General features: G+C 31.6%; 1 pseudogene; it reads right to left on the reverse strand.

The window, feature by feature from the left end:
- Positions 1-8,484: 8,484 nt before the first annotated feature.
- Positions 8,485-24,651, reverse strand: part of LOC106466965 — a 79,191-nt pseudogene continuing 63,024 nt past the window's right edge.

Raw genomic sequence — 24,651 nt, forward strand, 5'->3', positions numbered from 1 at the left:
ACATTGTTATGTAACTTAAGGGCCAATATTTCTAATCAGACTTACACATAACAGGAATTTATACATTACTGTGTAACTTAAGGTCCAATATTTCTAATCAGACTTACACATAACAGGAATTTATACATTACTGTGTAACTTAAGGTCCAATATTTCTAATCAGACTTACACATAAGAGGGATTTATACATTGCTATGTAACTTAAGGTCCAATATTTCTAATCAGGCTTACACATAAGAGGGATTTATACATTGTTATGTAACGTAAGGTCCAATATTTCTAATCAGACTTACACGTAAGAGGGATTTATACATTGCTATGTAACTTAAGGTCCAATATTTCTAATCAGGCTTACACATAAGAGGGATTTATACATTGTTATGTAACTTAAGGTCCAATATTTCTAATCAGACTTACACATAAGAGGGATTGATACATTGTTATGTAACTTAAGGTCCAATATTTCTAATCAGACTTACACATAAGAGGGATTTATACATTGCTATGTAACTTAAGGTCCAATATTTCTAATCAGGCTTACACATAAGAGGGATTTATACATTGTTATGTAACTTAAGGTCCAATATTTCTAATCAGACTTACACTTAAGAGGGATTTTGCAAGCTCTGATTCAAACTATTTTTTCAGTTTTTGTGACCTTGTACTTAACCCAGTAGGTCAGAAGTTGTTTCTTTTGTCTGTGTTTTTCTTGTGTGTGGTTCATGTGCCATTATTTTTGTATTATTCTATGGTCTTATCTGGCCTGATGAGCTATTGTGGATCAGTGTTTTGTTTTGTTGCTCCTGAATTCTAATTCTTTTTGGTCTTTGTGTTTCACCAATATATTAGAGTTCATTTTCACAAAGGAATGTTGTAATGGTATTTTTGTTCTCCATTGTGTCTTTAGGTAATTTTGTGTGGTTTCTGAACACTGTTCTGACTTAACGCTGTTCACATGTTCTCTGGAGCATCCCCATGGTGTTCTCATCAGTATTCTCAATAATTATTTTACGGCTTCTATCCTCAGCTATTAGTTGTCAAGCTGTCCTCATTTTCTTCATTTTTTGTTGTGTGTGAATGCTTGACTTGTCTCTTTCTGCAGCTTATTTCAAGAGCAATATACAATATTAAGAATATTAATAATTAAGAATATTTCTCTTACATTTTTTTTATAACCTTCATGCATAAAACTATCAAAAAAAAAGTTTGATTTTTTTAATTAAAAGGTATACCCATATATCATCCACCTGCTCGACAAACTTCCAAATGTAAAAGGTATACCCATATATCATCCACCTGCTCGACAAACTTCCAAATGTAAAAAGGTATACCCATATATCATTCCGTTGCTCAACAGACTTCAAATCTAAACTGTTATCTCATAAAGCTTCCAAAAATAGATTTTTTCAGCATTTGTTGGAAAATAAAATAGGAAATAAGGCACTGTGCTTATTTTTTCTGACTGAACACTTTAGTTGTGTATGTGTTTTTATTCTCATTGCATTTGACTCGAACCCACATTTTTGATTATCATACTTTAACACAGAATTCTTCCATACAAACACGTAAAGACAGTGATATTAATCATAGATTTAATAAAGTTATAATTACTTTGTTAGTTGGAATCGATGCATGTTAGTGATAGAGTACAAAACCTAATTTAAAATAAATGTGCTATAACTGTGGTAAATATTTGTCAGTTTAGCTTTTATTTTGTTAAAAACCTAAAGGATTTCAAATTAAATATTTTGATTGAATGAAATTTCACCAGTGCCATTTAATGTTCAATTATAATAAAGACTTACCAAAAGGTTTTCTTCTGTTGTGGAGCAAAACTACTTTCATGGGGACCAGAAAAACTGTTTCTGAGGATCTTGCTTTTTACAAACCCAGCAGTGATTGTTTATCAATGTGTATTTCAAACAGTATTTGCAAATATAAATTTCACTGTGTAAATCTATATAGCTGTGGTTTATGTGTAGCTAAAAATGCATAAGTTACAATTTTGATGTTAATTCTGTGTATGAGTATGAGAAGTAGAATAAAAACAATCATTTTTTTTAGCCACATATTTGTAGCTGTATGACAATAGGATTTGAACCATGAGTTATATCTGTGTAAGATTCACAGAAGAAAATTATGTTAGCCACATGGTACATTTATTTATTCACAGTTTATCTAGTGGATTATGATCCATTTGGTATATAGTAACATCTCTATTCAGAGTAAAAAATCTACAAAATAAATAAAGTGTCAGGTTTTATGTTTGTATGGGCCAGATTCTTTACAGTAGGTGTCTGTGACTTGTTGGTGATAACCTTCAAAAATAAGCAAACAGCACACAGTCCACTTGTTTTAAAATAATATATTAAAACATGTATACAAATGTTCGTTACACTGTTGATTATCAGTTGTATCTCGAGCTTTAGATAATTGTCTCTTTTAGTCAAAGCCCACACAGGCTGGTTCAGTTACTTTTGAACACAGTTTGACAGGACGAATTATTTCTCATGCTCTGTTATTACAGTGCTGTTTGTGATAATTTCACTTTAAATTCACCACTATAACTGTTGGTTACCACAGAGCTTAAATACTTTTTTTTTCCGTCAAACTCCACACGGCTGGTTCAGTTACTTTAGAACACAACTGACAAGGGAAATTATTTCTTCTCTTCTATGTTATTACAATACAATCTGTGATAACTTCTCTTTAGAAATCGCCACTATATGCTCTTTGTGGCTAAACTCACAATCACTCAGTTTAGATCTATTTATCTATCTACAGCTAACTAACTCGGAACTACATTTTGTACGTGTATTTATAGCCTGACAGAGGCCTAGAACATTCTACATTATGAAATATTATGATACAATAATACTTAATTAAAACAACGAGAAAAACGTAGAAGGTTCTAGTAACTTGACGCAATAATACAAAAAAGCACTAATTCACAACAACTGAACTATGATTCGTAAAAAGTGATGTATACAAACTTGTGATAAACTATCACTTCTAAAAAGAACTGAATTTAACACTGGTGCTATACTTAAACGGAAACAGTTGCGTTTATTTAACATACAAGAAATAACAGGAAAGAGAATGCATAACATTATCAATAAAGTAGAAATTATTTCAAGAGACTCGTCTGAGTTGATGAAAATGAATCATGATTGTACAAAAACCAGATAAAACTCAAAAAGATGTTTGTAAAATTATAATTTTCAGCATCTATAAAATACACAAAAAGTTATGCTTTTAGAACAATAGCTTGAATTTTTCACAAGCAATCATACAGAATACTTAAGTGTTTAGAATGAGTCACTTATTTTTAGTATACTGTACATTTAAGTACAACTTTGATGAAAAATCTCTTTAATATACCTTATAAAGAGACAAGCTAAATGCATTCCTTGGTTATCAAAAATGCTGATACGATGTCCATTTTTCTAAGTATGTACTTTTGAATCTTATTAATGTTGTTGAGGAACAATTACATTCCCAGCTTAGCAATATTTTGTAACAATATCTTCTTGGAAAGGTTATATGGTTAGCTCCTTCCCCCAACTAATGCATCTTTTACAGTAGTGGTTAAAAAAATTTCAAGCTATTATAACTTCAGTGGTGTATTGACTTTGCCATTTTTGACAGTTGTGTAATCGATTTTCTGTATCAACACTAAACAGGATTAGCAACTTCGGGTAATTTATAATTACAATAATAATGGCAAGTTTTAATGAGTGTTTATCTCAAAGACGTATATCACGTTCTTATTTTAACAGAGTTATACTACTCACTTTTAAGGAGTACTTGATTAATGTATTGATAAAACTGTATACACGATACTAGGCTTAATTTAAAAAAGTTCATTTTATTTCCACTTGTATTAAATATAAAATCAGATGACACCGGTTAGTATAAATCGGGCGAATAACTTAAAAAACAAGTTTTCTTAGACTTTTTGAACAATGCCGCCTTGATAATTTTGTTTACAAAAAATTGCACATTTTAAGGCAAAATTATTTATATTGGTTAGAAAAACAGGCAGATTGAAACATTTTGAGTATAGTGAAAAGTATTTGATCGCTTCTAAAGCTTAAAAAAGAATTTTCTATTATTTATCATTTAAACAAACTTAAACTTGGACTAAATTTTAAATCAGAACTTTTGAATTTCTAGGTTTGGGAATTTTCATTGATAATTTTAATTCTTGGAAGCTTTATTTGTTTGTAGTTAATTTAGCACAAAGGGCTATCTATGCTCTACCCACCACGGGTATCGAAACCCGGTTTGTAGCGTTTTAAATCCGTAGACGTGCCACTAGAGGGCGTCTTAGAAGCCTTTCTACTGTTTGTTTTTCTTCAGAAGTACAGTAAAATCGAAGCTAGCGAAAATATAAAAGGTAATTAAAAACTTAAATTTTGTTCGTTTTGTAAAATATCTTTTATTTTGAAGAGGGTGCATCGAGTGCCCCTTTCTAGTTGAATAACTTTATTGATTTGTTGTTGTTGTTTGTAATTAAGCACAAAGCTACACAATGGGCTATCTGTGCTCTGCCCACCACGGGTATCGAAACCCGGATTCTAGCGTTGTAAGTCCGCAGACATGCCGCTGTGCCACTGGGGGGCAACTTTATTGAAACAAGATAAAAAGTGCATATTTTAAACCAAAATTAAATGTATGACCTCTGATTGTCTATATTAATTAGAAAAACAGTATATCGCTTCTAAAGCTGAAAAGGAATTTATCCAGAATAGAATCAAACATTAAGGTAGAATAAATTTATAAACAAACTGTAATGAAATTCTAAATTTGGAAATTGATTAATATTTTCCAATTTTCGAAGCTATTCTACTGTACCTCTCCTCTCAGAAGTAAAGTAAAATCGATGCTAGCCAGATTATCTACAAAAAATATACAAGATTAAATCACACGAGTTTTTATTTAATTAAATAACGCTATAATTTGAAAAGCGTACATCAATTGCAGCTTTATAGCTAAATAAGATGAAAATAATTTTCCCATTTTTTCAATAATACCAAGACGTCTTAGTAATTTTGATGAAAAAGAACGTTTTTAGAAACACGAGAAGCGTGCATTAATGGAAAAGACTGAAACATTGGGAGATTATTGAAAAATATTACGTCTCTTCCACAGCTTATAAAAGAATTTTTGTATTCAGAATAAAAACAATCTTAAAGGCGTATGAAATTTGTAAACAAATCGTAATGAGATTCTAGATTTGGTTATTCTTATTGATAATTCATATTTATCGAAGATATTCCAATATTTGTCTTTTCTGCAGAAGTAAAATTGAAGTTAGCCAGAATATCCAAGGCTTAAATCTTTTGAGTTTTGATTTAATATATATATATATTTGTTTTGAAAAGCGTACACCAAGTGCATCTTTCTAGTCGAATAACACGAAAAAAAGAGTTTCATGAAATATTTGAAGGATATCAAGGGCATAGCTTTTTCTGTGGTGACATGTCTTTGCTTTAAGCTATTTCTGTGGTGACGTCTCTGACGGAAGTTGTTTCTGTAGTAGCATGTCTCCGATGGAAGCTTTTTCTCTGGTGACATGTTCAATCTTCATTAATTTGTTTCAGCCAGAGCGGCTTTGGTTGTTACTGACCCTCTTGCATCTTTATATCAAGATGCACTAAGCTGCTCCCACCAATTTTGTCATACTGTAGGATAAGGATAATTCTGCATGCAGGTGGAGGCTCTGGTCTTCATGCCTTAATCATCTTATCTAAGGTTTCTACTGCTTTTGTGGCACGGTCATGACAACTGGGTCTATTGTTATCTCATATGGAACCATTGTGATTTCATCACACTGATGAAGTTGCTAGTTGATTCTTTTCAAATAGTACCATCTCCCGGAACTCTTTTGAAGCAATATGAGTTCACCATGTCAACTGTTGTTGACTTTATTTTCAGCTATAGTAGTTGATACGGCCATCTCAAACCATGTCGCCACAGAAACAGCTTCAAGCAGAGACATGTCACCAGAGAAATAGCTTAAAGCAAAGCTCGCATTTAGCAGTTCAGACACTGACGAAAGTTAGATATGTGCCTGTTGACTCACATTTAGCAGATCAGACAGTGACGAAAGTTAGATATGTGCCTCTTGACTTACATTTAGCAGATCAGACACGAAAGTTAGATATGTGCCTCTTGACTTACATTTAGCAGATCAGACAGTGACGAAAGTTAGATATGTTCCTCTTGATTCACATTTAGCATAACAAATATCAAGTTTATCACAAAAATGCCAGATACACTTCAAAGTCGTGACAGGTACTGGTTACACCAAAACATAATCTTGTGGTTAATGAAATTTGTCACAATCTCTGGGCACAAACAAGCTTCTGAATTTGTCCAAGTTTGTGACCAAACTCAATCAAGAGGCACATATCTAACTTTCGTCACTGTCTGATCTGCTAAATGTGAGTCATGAGGCACATATCTAACTTTCGCCAGTGTCTGATCATAGTTAGGTAATCAGGACCTTAGTGACGAACCTGTTGCAGAAAAAGTAAGGCTGTTTTTTCTACAGATCTACAATACAATCATCCAATATTGATCAGATCAGAGGACTGGTATATGTATGTACAGATCAAGAAGTTGTAGAATCGCCAAATGTACAGGTAGTGTCCTGTGGTGTACTACAAAGCTAGTCTAGTGTGTTACCACTGTCCACTGTGGTAGTAGAACAAACACACGAAGCTCAATGTTTTTTGTCTACACATTAAACTTCACTTCCTCTAAACATTATTATACTGAGCATCACAGTTCCAGTGGTAGTTGTAATTATGAACAGCTTACAAAGGGAATGGTTACTGGAATAGTGAATGTAACAGAAATCTCTAAGGCTGACATCCGAGAACAAATTACTACCAAGGTACTTGATGTCATGGTGAGAATTATGCTGACAATTTGGAACCAAAACAACAATTATTTCACATCAACTGCTGATACGATTGTGGGACCAGATGGCTGCCTGGATAGCACAAACATTTCACATCAACTGCTGATACGATTGTGGGACCAGATGGCTGCCTGGATAGCACAAACATTTCACATCAACTGCTGATACGATTGTGGGACCAGATGGCTGCCTGGATAGCACAAACATTTCACATCAACAGATCATACTAGCAGCTCAAGTACTTCCATAGTGAATTTGTTGACAACCAGAGAACAGTGGGAAACCTCATCAATAGGCCCCCACATCTGAAAGGGCGAGCGTGTTTGGTGTGACGGGGATTCGAAGCCGCAGTTTACGAGTCGAGCACCCTAACCACCTGGCCTGGCAGAGATGTGTAACTTGCTTTATACACTCACTCTTCTTCCCGAAAACTTGTATAGAACAATTAAGAATAGATATTTCTAAGTGAATAAATCCATAAGTAAACTTGTAGTCCCGTGTAGTTTAGCAGTTACAGCACTGGCCTTGTTAGACAAAAGGTCCCTTCAAGTCTTGGTCCTGAAGTCTCCTTTGTATAGGGTTGTCATTAAAACGATCAGTCTTACTGCAGTACAATATCAAACAAGTTACTGAGCAACAGATGATGTCAAGATTAGAATTATAGATAACGGCTGACCTGAAGAAACCTGCTATCTAGTGAAAGTTACTATCTGCATTAGTCATACCTAATTTTGAACTCACGGACAAGGGTGAAGGCAGGTAGTCAACAGTACCTACTGCAAGCTCTTTGGCTACTGAAATCCAATATGGAGTTTTAATAACAGTTTTCTTAGGTACGATGTGATAGGAAAAATTATTTTATACTTGTATCTATCTTTTCTTTTTCCTAGGTGAGCATTTTGTTTATGATAATGTTTATAGTAGAAGATTTTCAGGACAAAATGTAATATTGTAATGTTGCCCAGCTTGTTTGTTTGTTTGTTTTTGGAATTTCGCGCAAAGCTACACGAGGGCTATCTGCGCTAGCCGTCCCTAATTTAGCAGTGTAAGACTAGAGGGAAGGCAGCTAGTCATCACCACCCACCACCAACTCTTGGGCTACTCTTTTACCAACGAATAGTGGGATTGACCGTCACATTATAACGCCCCCACAGCTGAAAGGGCGAGCATGTTTGGTGGTATGCGGATTCGAACCTGCGACCCTCAGATTGTGAGTCGAGCGCCTTATCCACCTGGCCATGCCGAGCTGCCCAGCTTGTGTGTCATTATTTAACTATACTGGCTATACTAGTAGTACACATTTCCTAATGCACAGTTTTTGTAATCGAGTAATATTATTCCAAGTTCTCTTTGATTACAATAAGAGGGTATTGCCCAGTAAATTAACATGATCAGTGGAATTGTTTGAAATCATTTCAGAAATGACTCAGTAATTTCAACAACAATTACATAATGGTCTTTATGTGAAACTTCATTACGAACAAGGTTCAGTTACGAAAGTTGTTCCTGTTAAACATTACTTCTGTTAATAACACAATTTAACACAAAGTGTCTATTGTTTTTAACCCATTTTTAATAACATTAATTTATTGCATTACAGTCATCAACAACAAAAGTCACTACATTTATACAGAACACGACTGTAAATAAACTATAGACCAGAGAGTGATTTTATAAAAATTTACATTATATTTTGTTTAATTTCTATAATTCATTGATTTTAAATATTCTATCAATCATTTATCTTACAAGCCACTATATTAATTGTGTACATTGCCGAATTAAGTGCAAAGTTTTTGATAGAACAGTATTATTAAATTACGACCTTTGGCCTTTACAAGATCACTAATTTTGGTTGTAATTAATATAAAATACACAGTATTCAATACAAGTTCATATTTAGCAATTACCAGTCAGTCATACATTAATTACTAAGTAATCAAAATATAAAAATGATTTGGTGTTTATCAAAAAAGATAGGAAACCACTACATCCATATATGTTCCAAGCACAAAACAGAAAAATTTATCTATTTTAAGACCCAAATAGTTTCCTTTAAAAAAAAACTAAGTATATATATATGTATGTATGTATGTGGTGAATAAGTGAAACGTGCAAATTCTGGATTGAAAATTTAGAACAACAGTTTAAAGACAGCTAATTGGCCTGTGACCCAAAAAGTAAAAGTTATTTAATTAGTGAAATTTTTTTTTTTAAATTTTAAAAGGGTTCCTTTTAAATGCCTATCAAATCAAACGGAATGATACAGTCTTTCTCTGATCCTACTGTTTTGTGAATCCAGCTTTTTTTAAAAAACAAATCAGGATATTTTTGATAAAAACTTGAAGCAAGAATGACCAGCCGTTACAAAAATTGAAGACTGTATATTAAGATTGGCTCAAATTTAAAAAAACAGGCTTAACACTTTTCAAATTATAAACAATGTTCGATTGTACTAGTTAAACAATGTTGGATTATACTAAACAATGTTGGATTATAACAATATAGCAATTAATTACAGATAAACAATGAACAGAAGTTTTTCTATTACATGATAAAGAAAATCTGATCGTTACACAAATCTATAAATGTTCATCAACAAACAGGGTGCATTTACGAATATGTACATTGAGGCATATAATTATTCAAAGCTTAGTTTCTACTAGCATAGCCTTAAAGTAAAAATTCCTAAATTAGTCCGAGAAACTCAATTTCCATTTATACAAGTGCTGAAATACCATTCGTTGATGTCATCAAATTAAATGTATTGGTTTAAAATCTGAGCCAAATATACCGAGAGTCAATTAGTTCTATGTATAATAACGAACAACGTCTTTATCACTTTGGTAAGGACTTTTTATTACTTTGTTTTCGGTGTCTGAAAATTACAACAAAACTGGAATTTTAACAAAAGCTTGATAGTAACTGTTTAATAACATCCAAATTTATCAATATAGAGTGAATAACTACTAAATTTATGCAGAACAATTGTTTCTAACACAATTGTTTTTAAATTTAATTGTGTACACATTCTCCTACACCTACACCATGACACAATTTTACATAATATATTTTAATGAGTTTCGAAAACAACTGCACTAATAACGATATTTCTCAAGAAAAGCTAGATGGCCTGCCATGAAATTTGAGCTTATGCCTCTACAAATAAAGAAATTATTAAGATAAGTAAACACTGTTGTTGAAAATATATATAAGTATATACACTACAGGTACACTTCTGGTTAAGATGGTAGACATGACAGATATTAAGATGGTTGCTGTTTTTAGAGGAATTGTGCAGGGATCCTCTTAAAATTCCTAAACTGCAATCAACGATAATTGGAAAACCTAATAAAGATCTTTAAAAAAAACAGTAAATATTCTATCAAATAAACCTCAGGAGAATAACTGATATAATTATAAGTTGACAGTGTTGGTTGTTCTAGCAAACTCTAAGAACAAGGCTAAAACGATGAAGCTATTCCCCAAATTGAAAGCTTTAAAGAATGAACAGCACGTGACATCAGTTATATATAATGCAAAAAAGAGGTAGAAGTGGTTAAAAAAAAATCTTTGAAAAATCTTCAATTTTTGGAGAAGAAAAGTTTGAAAAATACAGCCATCAATATAACTTAATGCTTTGTGGGATTCCAAGTATGGAGAATACAGAGGAAGTAGTAAAAATTCTTTTTTTTTGAATGATCGCTTTTCATAAACGCCTATTGACTACTGCAATGAAAGGTTCAAATGAAAATCAAACTTTGCCAAAACAAATTGTGAAATTTTGGTAAAATGGAAGATAGATTGTTATCTATTGAAGGGGAGTGATTAATATTTGTTCAGATGAACAAACTAACCAAAAGTGGATTGTAAAAGAGTCAAATCTCACTAAACATGACATGAGTTGTAATGGTGAGATTTTGAAACACCAAATTTTAACTATTAACAGCTAAATGATTATTTATTGAGTGTCAAATAAATAGTTAAAAGCATTTGTACGAAATAAAGTGGTTAAATTATAAATTTTCTTTTTTCAAAATAAATTAATGAAAGCTATCCTAAAAGGTTTAAACATAGACTATGTTAAATACACAGGAATCGAAATGTTTATTTTTTTTAACAGTGGTTATTATGCTGATGTCTGAATTTGTTATGTTCTTTATACGATTTTTTGCTTTTGGTATAAAGCTGTGTAATAATTTACATATTACATTACACAATAAAGATAAATATGGCTGAGTTTAAAATTGTTTAATAAATAATAGATAGCTGAGAGATAGCAAAAATGGATATATATTTAATTTCTATGGATAAAAAAAGCCTCAATTCTTTGTTTACAATATCCCATTTTGAGCAGAATGGGAAAATTTTTTTTTTTCTATAAATTTTTGTACAAGAGAAGCAGCTATTTTTTCACATGAAATAGATTATACCACACATAAAATAATGAAACAGTGAAGAAAACTTTCCTGGTTGTTAATGGTTTTTTTTTAAACATAACTTCAGTTTCTTTACGTTCCCAAAATAAAGAAATACTTTAAAAAATTTCATAATGTACAAGTAACATGTTGTGCTCGGTGGAATAAAGTAACTGATTAACAATTAGACGATGATGTTTATACTACTAAAACTAACCCTACAAATTTAGAAGTAGCTATTAACATCACGGAAGTTTACAACTTAATAAACACATGAAGAGTTTTCACCCTAATGAAAAAAATTAAATTTGGAGGCTACACAATTTCTTAAAAAAGTAGTACCTGATTAATGGAAACAGTTAAATCTCGTGACACGGGTGTATTTTATCACTCTGATCATTCTATTAACCATTTAAACTTACAAATTAATCAAGTGATTAAATAAGACCTATTAGAAATTTTATAACATGGTAAGTATGTGAACCTAACCGAACAAGAGATTAAGGAATTTATTTCTATACCTTGTACCGAGAAAAGTTCAAAGTTTTTAATTTGAGTTAAATGTAAATGGTGGTATTTTCTTGAAAGTGTACTTAATTATATTCAAAGAATTACAATAAGTTATGAACATTATTAAATAAAACAAATAAGAAGGAAAATACATTAATTAGTAGCTTACAAAGACTAGAGAGTACAGAACTATGTTAATTTTCATAGTACGAAAGTATATGCTTAAGAATTAGAAAATATCTAAAGTGTAAAAATTACCATTTTAATGAAAACTATAAAGTAAAATTTATGGAAAGAATGTAGGTTATATTTTGATAATTCAAAACTTTTATCATTAAAATGTATATGTAGATAATTTAGTTCCTGAATTTCATGCAAATTCTGAAGTGACAGACTAGAAGTCAACACCACCCACTGCCAATTCGTAGGCTGCTATAATCAAATAATGGTATTTGACTGTCACTCTTACAATGCATCCTCGGATCCGATGTAAAGTTTTTTGGTTTTTTTTACCTAATGAACCACAAAACCTCAGGTCCACAGTCCAGCATTTACACAAACAATGTAAAGACTAAAATTATAAAATACTACTTAACAAAAATGTCGTACTTATGATAAAAACATGAAAAACAATAAAAGCCAGGAGTTTACAGTTTTACAATTTGTTTATAGTGCTATTAGCTTTGTTTTTGAAAATATCTAATTTTATGTGAACTGGCATTACTACTTCAATACTTAAAGGTGACAAACCTAAACATTTTCTTAAAGATTGGCATCTGTTCACCCTTTTACTGGTTTTATATAAAATACCTAAAGCTTGTTTTGGTTGAATATGTCAACAATACTAGACAAATTTATGATAATATGGATTATTCATTTGAACAAAATAATATAGGACTATTGTTGCTTATATCATTTGAAAAACGTACAGAATTGGAGAGTATGAAAAATAACAATTAAAAGGAAAATACCTACCATGTTGACTTTACTATTCAAAGAAGAAATATTAAGTTTTTTAATGTAAAATAAAAATGTACAGTAGGCCTAAGTATTTATAAGATGGTATAATAAATCAGGTAAGATGGCTTCAGTACAAAATGGAGAAAATAAACATTTCTTTGCTCACCATTAGGGGGGGGGGTGTCAAGAACAATTTTCTGATCAGGTATGGTTCTGATAGTTTGTTAAAATCAAAACATTCCATTGGTCCAATATGGTAATTCCACAAAAATGTTCTACTTGTTTAGTCTAAATAATTTTAAATGTGCTGGTAGATTTATAACATTTCTGTCACAAACGGTAATGTATCTTAATTACGGTAAGTACTTGTTAGGTAAGAAAGGTAACAAAACAATTTGGAATTTTAGTAATCACTAATTCTTCAGGGTGGGCTTTGTTCAATGTAAACAGGGTTAAAATTAATATGCACTTGTGCTATTTCACAACAATCTTGACTGAACATATCAACGACTCAGAACGTAGTCTGTAAATATAGGGCAAGTTGTTTCTTTTAAATCTTACTTTTTGCTAAAATAAAAACATCTTCAATTCAGGTCAATAAATAAAGTATTCTTATACTTGTAAATGTATTAACTGTAATGCCAAAACCATGTGACAAATAAATCAAAGAAATGGAGACAATGTTTTATAAATAATTGTCCTAACCAAGTGTCTACAAAAATACTGTAGACAGATTTAATACAGTGAAGGCAGCAGGTTTCTTGTTTGTTGAATGGGGAGGTGATGCTAATTTAGGAGTGATAGACTATAGGAAAGACAGCTAGTTAACACTACCCACCAACAACACTTGGGCTATTCTAATCAAATAATGGGATTGACCATCACATTATAATGCCCCCACATCTGAAAGGGCAAGCACGTTCAGTGATGGGATTCAAACCTGCAGATTCCAAATCAAACACCCTAACTATTGGGCCCTATCAGTTGTTTAGAAAATGAGTTTTATGGAAGCCTTGAAATTAAAGTAGCTACAAGTGTTATGCTAGTTGTAATTCTTTTATAACCAAACCTGGGACAACGCTCATGTTGTACTATGTCTTAAAATTTAAGAATGAGCAGGTGTAGTTAAAAATACACAACCTTTTCAAGCCGTTCCAGTTTATACAATTAGTGCAGTTACTTCACGATATCGTGAAAACTAACAATATTTGTACTTTCTGTTCTTACCCTTAATTATTATAAGAAACCTGTCCTTGCTCCCTGATATGTCACAGTTCTATTATGTTTTAAAACTACAAAAGTACAGGCCCAATTGAATAATAAATCATATGACTTAAGAAATTACACTATAAAACGATAAAAAGAACAAAGAATACGTAAAACTGCGTGTATGGAGAAGTGAAGAGTCCTTAAACTAGGTTATTGCACTGACATTCAAATATTTTACAGACCCCGTTTTATAGAATAAATATATGCACACTTTTAATAGAAAAACATTCAGTGGAACCCACACTATAAATAATAGTACAGAAATGCATTTTTTTACTTCACTGTATGAATGTTACCTATAAATCCAATGAACTGGACAAAAAAGGATGGTTATGATCAATAGTAACTATTCTAAACAACAAACCACCTTTGATTATAACGTATGGCTTGTCATCCGAGCCAATTTGACACTTCCACATTTAATTCTCACTTACGCTGCTCTCGACTCTGCATCGCTTCCAGTGCTGCAGCTTCTCGACGCTTACGCTGCTCCGTGCCAGCAGCAACATAGGAAAAGACACAGAGAACTGCATAGCATATCTGATCAGCCTACAGAGATAAAGTACTCGTAGATATGCTAGTTATAATACATAACATTAACATATATATATATATATGTTACAAGAACCTGCTGGCAAAATGTGATCAGGGGTTTTATGCTGCCTCAAAAGCTCCATATCTCAACAACAACTTCCAATAAATATTTATGTATCAATTACAAAAAAAAAAGATTCTCATTAAATATTTACTATGATTTTCTAGCACTGTTTTTACAAGATCTTACTTGTTAACTTATAATGAATATTTATATAATGAATTAATCTTAAAAAAATCATTACTGAATTGTTACTATGAAAATATTTGATGATTTTCTAGCAATGTTTTTAAAAGATACTACTTGACAGACAGAAAAAAATAATAATAATTCTGCAAAAATGAAACTTAATACAAAAGAGATAAACAAAAAGGTAAAAATAATGAGTTACGGCAACGAAGCAATAATGTAAATTAAGTAAAAAGAAACATAACCAAAAATAGTTCACCTGCTTCTTTAGCCTGGTAACACTGAACAAACAATAAGCAACAGTTAATGGTTTAGAACACCATTGGTTTTTGAGCTCGTTACAAATGTTTTCTCCAAGGCTACCACTACTAGAAAGATTACTGGAAACCTCTGTCTTAGCCAAGTGTATTGAGATCACACGATGAATCAAGAGAATTGCCTTTCCTGCCTACATAAAACAGTGATGTAAAAGTAACAAAAATACATGCGGGAACAAACTGAAAAAAACACATAATTTTTAACCTTTAAAATGAATAGGGAGATCCAAAATAAGTTTATCTAGGATGACAGAAAAGGTATCATTACCTTCAAAACAAAGGTGAATACATTTTCAATCTCAACAGTTTGAAAAAATAAATTAAATATGATCACTAACACAAAAGCTTAACTTCAACATAAAATAACTAAAAAGCAAATAAAAACGAACATTTGTCAGAGATGAAAGCCTTTTTTAAACATTGCTAACACATCACTGTTAACCCTTTCACCACAGGGAGGTCAAAGTGAACACGTCACGACTTTTTAAAGAGTTACATTCAAAATTTAATTAAACCACTTTATTGTCATTCTATACAAATAAATTTGCCATCAAAACATAGTTAATAAATCATATGTTAATATTATACAAGTTTTAAGTTCTTAGTTTCATAATGAAATATTTTACAAAATCCTCAATCACGCTAGAATGAGAATTGTGACATTTCCTCTCTTCTCTAATATATTTACCACCCCTCTGAGAAGATATGTTACTCATTATAACTTAGATATTCTTCAGGCCAAGCATAATCTTTATAGCCTTCAATATTATTTGTTTATAGAACCATAAACTAGAAAGTCAGACCCACCTGTCACATCCTCTCTTTCAGAAACTGCCAATAGTTCCCTCTGATGCTTTATACTATATTATTTATAACCAATAGAAAGCCAAAGTTTTAACTATCAAATAACATATTATATTATGTTGTTTTCTGTACAGAGCATTGTCTATTTCACCTCCAGTTCTAAACTTTTTCTTACAGTGTTCACATCGATACGGTTGGCTGAATTTTTAACTCTTTTTGCCACAGGTTCGGTCAATTCAACTGAGTTCATAACCCCAAAATTGACCAGTTTCCATACTATAACTTTTAATGTTTTGTGTATCTTCACAAAATTTGGCAGGCTTTCAGTAAACATTACAAGTCTTTTATACAAGTAAAATAAGATTTTTTAATCAAGTATTTTTACTACGTGTCTGTGAATATACAGAGTTAGTGTTGATTGCTCCGAGTATAAAATCAGATTTTTAATCAAGTATTTTTACTACGTGTCTGTGAATATACAGAGTTAGTGTTGATTGCTCCGAGTATAAAATCAGATTTTTTAATCAAGTATTTTTACTACGTGTCTGTGAATATAGTTAGTGTTGATTGCTCTGAGTATAAAATAAGATTTTTAATCAAGTATTTTACTGCGTGTCTGTGAATATACAGAGTTAGTGTTGATTGCTCCGAGTATAAAATAAGATTTTTTAATCAAGTATTTTTACTACGTGTCTGTGAATATACAGAGTTAGTGTTGATTGCTCCGAGTATAAAATCAGATTTTTTAATCAAGTATTTTTACTACGTGTCTGTGAATATAGTTAGTGTTGATTGCTCTGAGTATAAAATGATTTATGTTAAGATTAAAAATACTTTTACCTGAAAATTGTGAAATTTTTATTTGCATAATCTCCTAAATAAGTATCAATAAATAAACCTAAATTACCTTTTTTTCTTTCTAAAATGACTGCAAATTGTAACAAGAAACTACTATTGTTTATCCCAAATAGCTTAAAGCTGGTTACAGTATACATCTACTTATACTTAATTTTATTACTTTATCGCTCTTTGAACTGTATCTAACTAATAATCCCACCACACAAGTTGTAAATCACTCAGCAAATGTGTAACTAACATTATAGTATTGAATTATGTAATGCATGAACTTCTCGCAAGTATACCTCATGAAGATATTTTTATAATTATTTTACCTAATTTAACCTTATCTAACATAATAAGTTTCTAATCTTTATATTTTTAGTTACTTTTATAGTAATAAATAATACACATGAAAAACAAGAAATATAGTACTTAACTGGTTTGTTCGTTTTTTGTTGACAAAACTTAAACCTACTTTTTTATACTAATGGTACTTACTGCAATAATATTTTTTTTATTTAATTTAAATAATGCACCTAAGAATATCTATATTATAATGAGTAATTTACACTAAATTCCATACTTCTCAGAGAAGTGGTAAATAAGTTAGAGAAGAGAGAAGACCTAGAGAACAAACGTCACAATTCTCATATTAGGGAAGATTGGGGATTTTTTTACAACTTAAAACTTATATAATATTAAAATTTGGTTCATTAACTATGTTCTGATGAAAAGTTTATTCATATACAATGATAATAAAGCAGTTTAATTAAAGATCACGATATGAGCACTTTGACCTACCCATAGCAAGAGGGTTAAAAACATTATACACATTTATGGAAAGAAAGCTTCCAGAAAAAACTTATTGTTAAACTGATTGAATTTTCTAGTGTACTATTGTTCCCATTCTGCAGTAAAAATAGTCATAGAAATCTTTGTTTTGATTCAATTCTAGGATCCATTTGAAAACATACAATCAAACTCCAGCTAATTTCAAGGACATCTCTCAGCTTTATAAATATATGAATTACAATGTTTATTGTCTGGATTCTGGTGAACAACACTCACCATTTGAGATTTATATCTCCTCTGTATTACTTGTCCTGTTTTAGGATCTGAAATTTCATAAAAGTTCAAGCCTTCAGTAAATTGTATCACAATGTCTAACAGCTCTGAAACTGTAATGTATCAACAATAGAACAGAAAAGACATAATTGAGAAATTTACCTTTATACTTTTAGTTTGAAATGAAAAATTGTAATTCAAAATTCCTTAAAATCATACTTTATATAAAGTTTTCCTTTTAATTTTCCTCTGTCTTATGCAAAAATATTGGGTATATTTTCAAATATTATATATTAGAATAAGAATGGCTGTTGGTAGACTTAAAAACCTCTTGGTTCTGTTTGTTCACACAAGCAGTGAAAATATTAAGATTTTGTAATAAACACATCAGTAAAAGTAGTACGCTTTGTACCAGTTAGCTAACAATGCAACAAACTTAACTTCTAACATATATCATACAGTTCTTAATTTTTTTAATCATCTCAAGACCAAATAAATTGGGAATTCATTCAAAATTCATTAAAAAAAAAACGAATTCTACTTACTAAGTTCCTCCAAGACAAAGATAACACCCTTTTGTGTAAAGCATTTCCTGATGTTTTCAAGCCTTACAAAGAACTAGAAAACAAAGATTTGTGAAATTATGTCACCTCTTTTAAATAAACTGTGTTCTTAAAAGTCTTTCTTTTTAAATGTTCTCCACATTTTGGATTTTCATAATTCTTTACGAAGCTCAATACATCTTGAATAAATAAATAAATTTACAACACTGATGCAGTGGTTCTAATTCCCTTCTAAAAAAAAAGGGAATAAAACTTCATTATAAGAAGGTAACTTTTGTTTCACACTGAAAACAGATTTAGCACAGAAGTCTGAGAAAACTCACATCTTTAGTGCTGCAGCCAATTACAGAAATTATGAAATGCCAAGACAAATATTTTTTTCTTCTTGATATATGTATAATAACTAATATTTGGCATAATTAGAATTTTCTCTAAATTCTAAGTGGATAATTGAACACTTGCTTTAAAAAAATGTTGAACACATCATCTTGGGTTTTAAAGTGAGAAAACAATATTAATAATTTATGCACCAAAAATTTTTACTCAGCAAATTTGTTTCTCTGTTGGGTTTTTTTTTCTTACATTAATTTTTTTTTTTAACTTAAAGCACTCAATTCTTAAGATAAACTTAATTCTTATAACCTTATCTCGGTGGTTTTTTTTCTTACATACTAGATCAATAAATAAACTTTTAAGAGAATATTTTTGGGGGTAAATTTAAGAAATACTTTTGATTCAATGACAGTTAGATAAAGCTTGTTGCTTGGATTCAAAGGTAAGTTGTAGCTACAAATATATTGTCCCAGGTAGTGATTAAAAATTTTTAATGTACGTTTCCAAGCTACTAGCAAACCAATCAGCTTCAGAGAACTTACTGTATTCATTACATTTAGTATATTTTTGCATTAAATTGTTTAATATTTTCAAGAGTAAGTAAAAGATAATTAACTGTACATATATATATCTGAAACCCCCCATCTCATCTGTATGCCATATATCTGAAACCCCCCCATCTCATCTGTGTGCCATATATCTGAACCCCCCATCTCATCTGTGTGCCAAATTTACTAATTTCATGCATCTACACATTCTCATCCAAACCCACTGGATGCACTCAAATACAAACACATATCCAGTGTTCTTTGTAATTGTGTAAATGATACTGGAAATCACTAAGTTACTAACCATTAAAAGTTACTAAAGAATGAGAAATTGGAGTTTACAAAAAACTGAATTTACTGATCTGTAAAACAGGCTGCTGTCAACAGTCTCTACTATCAGTAGTTTATGTGACAAATTTTCACAAAATCATTATGAATTAAGGCAGTTCTCAATGTTATGCATATTCCTATACAGTGTCAACCCCAAGTTCGCTGACTTTTGCATACTCTGTATAATAGTACACTAATGAATTTCAAAGCATTTCTGGCATCTTGATTTATTGCAAAAATAAAAGAAATTAACAAAGGGAACTACTGAAATCTACTCACAGTTTTCTCAGTTAGAGTTTCATTTTTCTTTCTGTTAACAAGGGGGTGTGTTCCCCATCAATTCAAGCTCTAGTAATATTGAGTTGTTTTTTCTTATGGTAACAAGGGGGTGTTCCCCCTCAAGTCAAGCACTAGTAATATTGAGTTTTCTTTTTTCTGGTAATGAGGGGGTGTTCCCCCTAGAGTCAAGCACTAGTAATATCGAGTTTTCTTTTTTCTGGTAATGAGGGAGTGTTCCCCCTAGAGTCAAGCACTAGTAATATCGAGTTTTCTTTTTTCTGGTAATGAGGGGGTGTTCGCCCTAGAGTCAATCACTAGTAATATTGAGTTTTCTTTTTTTTCTGGTAATGGGGGTGTGTTCCCCCTCAAGTCAAGCACTAGTAATATTGAGCTTTCTTTTTTTCTGGTAACAAGGGTGTGTGTTCCCCCTCAATTCAAGCACTAGTAATATTGAGTTTTTTTTTCTGGTAACAAGGGGATGTTGCCCCTCAATTCAAGCACTAGTATTATTAATACTAGATTAGTAGTGATGCTAAACACCTAACGTTGTATTGTATTACAAACAATCTGATGAAGCTACGATATAAAGCTTAGTACAGTTCACTACCATTACTGAGTAACCTGTCTTTTGAAATTCCATTTATTCTTCTAGATATAACTTTCCTATATTTTAGTTATAAGGATACACACAACCAATGTAAAAGAATCCACACAGAATATTAAATTGATATCACCTGTAAAAATTTTAATAAATCTACGAGATTAATAAGAGACAAATCATTATCTCTTGATTTTGAATGTACCTAGTGTGTGCGTGATTATCCATGGAAAAAAATAGTTCAAGAAAGTTAGTTATGGAAAAGTAGTAATGGCTATATACTGAAAATACAATTAATGTACAAAATGTTTAAAGAAGTCATCCAAACACAAATCAAGTATCGTACAGAATAATAATATATAATGTATTATATACACACACTCATACATATCTGTATAAATATATAGTTTTAAAGTAGTAATACTGCACGTAATATCTAGACTTTAACACATTCTACATTTTCAACAGTTTTGTTGATTGACTGTTTAATGTTTGGAAGTACTTCAAGCTATGTGGAACCAAAAAAGTCAGAAACGTGTGCTTTTTGTTTGATTTCACAATGACATAATTAGGCTAAGTAACTTATTCAAAATAACATGCATACTATTTTAAATTATTTAAAGCTCGGGTACTTAACAGTAATAAATAGCCCACTAGTATACAGAGCAATATTTTATAATTACTTCTATGATGAATATTTAGATTAAAATCAAGTACATTCAGAAAAACAAACATTCTTCTAAACTGCATGCGATATCCATGCTGATTGAATACAAAATGTCATTAACTCCGTACATGCAGGAATCACAGTATATATACACACACACACACTAACACAGAACCACACAAAAAACAGATCAAGCAACAAAAAAGTTTAAAAAACATGCTATAAAAGCAGTGCAAGAAGAAACCTTTAGAGATGGTCTGTATTAGAAACACTACGTGACAGACTTGCTATGTGTGCAACAACTGAAACAACAGCGGAATCATGCCAACTATTGCACTACCGAGGCAACCTAAATTTGGTGCACAACATCAGACACACCCACTACATCAAAAAAGGTGGCCCAACACTCTTACTACCCAACATTTTGGGCAGTGTTAACATTTTGGGCAGTGTCTCTACAAACCAAGAATAAGAAAAATTGCTATACCTCATAGTCCTTCGATGACGACATTACGCAGGATGACAGAGAGGGCCAAGAAAAAGGGAAGAGAAATATTAAGATTATTAGTTACACAAGAAATGTACATTACTGAAATTAAATGCTGGATATAACAGTGATCCATACCCTCTTCAGGACCATCTCAAAAGCCCCTTCGCTTGCTACTGCTCCTGGTGAGAAACAGGGTTATATTTGCATTGGGTTTTCTACAAAAGACCTCAGATCTCCACGCAGAGAGAGAATATTGATATTCAAAAGATTCATGCAATAAAATACATTCAGAAGTGAAGATAAGAAAAAAAAAACTTGTTAGGTAATGCTACAGCACTGATTACAAGAACAGTAGGTAAGCCTCATAGATAAAAAGGTCACAAGGAGAAACCAAGGACAACTAACGTGACACTGTTCTGTACAAATGCAGGGGGCACTAGCATCAGCCGCAAAAAGAGAGACAAATGGTATACGTATTAGGAGTATATAAATGTCACTGATCATGTGACAAGCAAGCAAAAGGATGTTTTGAGAAGGTCCTTGCTGTGAGAATTAGGAGGCTGCCAACAGAACGAACATGACATCATCACATGAGGCCCAGATTTGTTTAATGTATGGTAACATCTACATAAAAAAACCATCAAACTTAGGTTACTACATGAAGAATATCACAAGTAACCATACCTTGATAAAAATGATATCTGACCTAGCATCACAAACAAACAATGCATAATAGTGATTATTTTCACAAATTAATTTACAAAAGTTTATCGAAATGGGTGTCTTTTTAATTTTTTTTATTGGTTTTGAGGGATATAACACTTTTTAAAGAAATAAAAATGTTCTATACATATTAATACATCAAAATCAGAATGGTACAACGAAAGTATTACAAGTATGAAATTTAATTATTCATATCCTTTCTATATTTTAAACATATTTACATGCAAAGACAGTTTACAAATTAAGAACTTCACATTATCTTTTTAATTAAAAACTCAATAATACAGAATTAAATTTAATAATTCGTTAACCACAAAGCCCCTCATTGAGCTATCTGTAAATCAAAACCCAGATAATAAGGCTACAGGTTTACCACTGAACTACTGGGGAAGGGAAGGGGGCAAACAATACTTTGTAGAACTTTATTAAAAGCACCAGGCCTTACCTAACAATTTTACATGTTTTCGTTGGTTACGGATCCAGTATCATCAGTAGGGGAGCAGCAGTAAAGAACTCTACTTTTAAATAATGAAGAAATCTTGCTCAAATAATAAAAATGGCGTTGTCCCCTATTTATCTTTCTTTTAACACATTTCCAAAAATAAATTTCTCAGAAACTTGGACCCGAATCTCTATTTAAAATTGACTTCCAATTCTTAACTATTTCTAATAATTCTATTATATTTAGTTTGTATTTATTATGTAGAGATTGTTAAGTGAGGCCTGGTGTTTTTAATAAGTAGTTTTATACAAGGCCAGTCCAAATTGATTTCAACATTAAGGATGTATTCTGATAAATTATAATAATCTTTTTTTTTGTTCTAAAATACAGAAATTGTAAAATAACTGTAAAAAAAAGTCACAGAACAAATCATCCTAACTACTAAAACAGGATTATATTCAAACTTCTCTTATCATAATTTAATAAACATAACAGTCAGCCAGATTATCAGCTTGAATATATAAAAGCAACAATTACAAGCCAAACATCTCACCTTGCTGTTTGCAAAAAGTAAGCCTACTCCCTCCATACAAACTTGCAGAAGTCCTCCTTCACCTGTCCTCATGTCTTGAACAGGAAATTCACCTCCCAGTTCCATACCTGGCAAAATGCACATGTATCAAAACACTAATATCCAAAAAAAACTGAATAAATCATGTGATTCTATACAAATAAGTTTATTAATTACTCAAACATAAGCATAGATGTTCAAAATGAATCTTTTTTTTAATCTATGTAATATAGATATGTATAGAAGCTCAAGCTAAATATACTACACACAACAATTAAGGGATTATCAGAGTTTTTCTATATTCTAGTTATGACAAGGCTTGAACACCATCATGAAATAATGTCTATGGCACCCCTAGTTAGATTTTATGGAAAGAAAATGTCAGGTGACCACTCTTGTGACCCGATATGGGGATGTTTACTATTAGAGATCATATCAAAGCAACTTTTGTTGATGATAACCTTGGATACTAATGCAAGTTGTACGTTGATGTGAAATGTTTTAAAATAATTGAACCAACGAGTTGTTGGGGTAGTATGGCCCATCGTTCATTGGAGTCACTTCCAGTTCAGGAAATTGGGTGTCACACTAGATATTCAACCAGATTTAGGTTCACTATCTACTTGAAACCCTCTTCTTCCAGAAAGTTACGAGCTGGTCAAACATTAGAAAAGTATCTTGAACACTGTAACCACATATGGCAACACTAACTGTTCCATCCCTATATCATAAAGCACTCGCAGGATCATGTTGTAGCATATACAGTTCAGTACAGCAATTGTTGGTACCAGGGTCAGTATGTCACCACTACTATATGCAGGTCTTTCCTCCATGAAATTTAATCCAGCCACTAAACACATGTTACTGGACATCTGGCATAAAGGTTAACCTTCTAATGTCAGTTTATGACCATCAGGCTGACTTGTCATCCAACTGCTATTCTGAACTGTTGCTTCAGTTGGAAACCTACAGCCTGCCACTTACAGCAAGCCCATACATCAAATAGCAGTCATCTTGTATAACCATCAACAATCGTCTAGTCTTTCCAGGTCTCTAGTTATCTGTAACCATCAACAATCGTCTAGTCTTTCCAGGTCTCTATTTATCTGTAACCATCAACAATCGTCTAGTCTTTCCGGGTCTCTAGTTATCTGTAACCACCAACAATCCGTCTAGTCTTTCCGGGTCTCTAGTTATCTGTAACCATCA

The sequence above is a fragment of the Limulus polyphemus genome, unplaced genomic scaffold (assembly GCF_000517525.1).
Source record: "Limulus polyphemus unplaced genomic scaffold, Limulus_polyphemus-2.1.2 Scaffold2441, whole genome shotgun sequence".
NCBI classification, from domain to species: domain Eukaryota; kingdom Metazoa; phylum Arthropoda; class Merostomata; order Xiphosura; family Limulidae; genus Limulus; species Limulus polyphemus.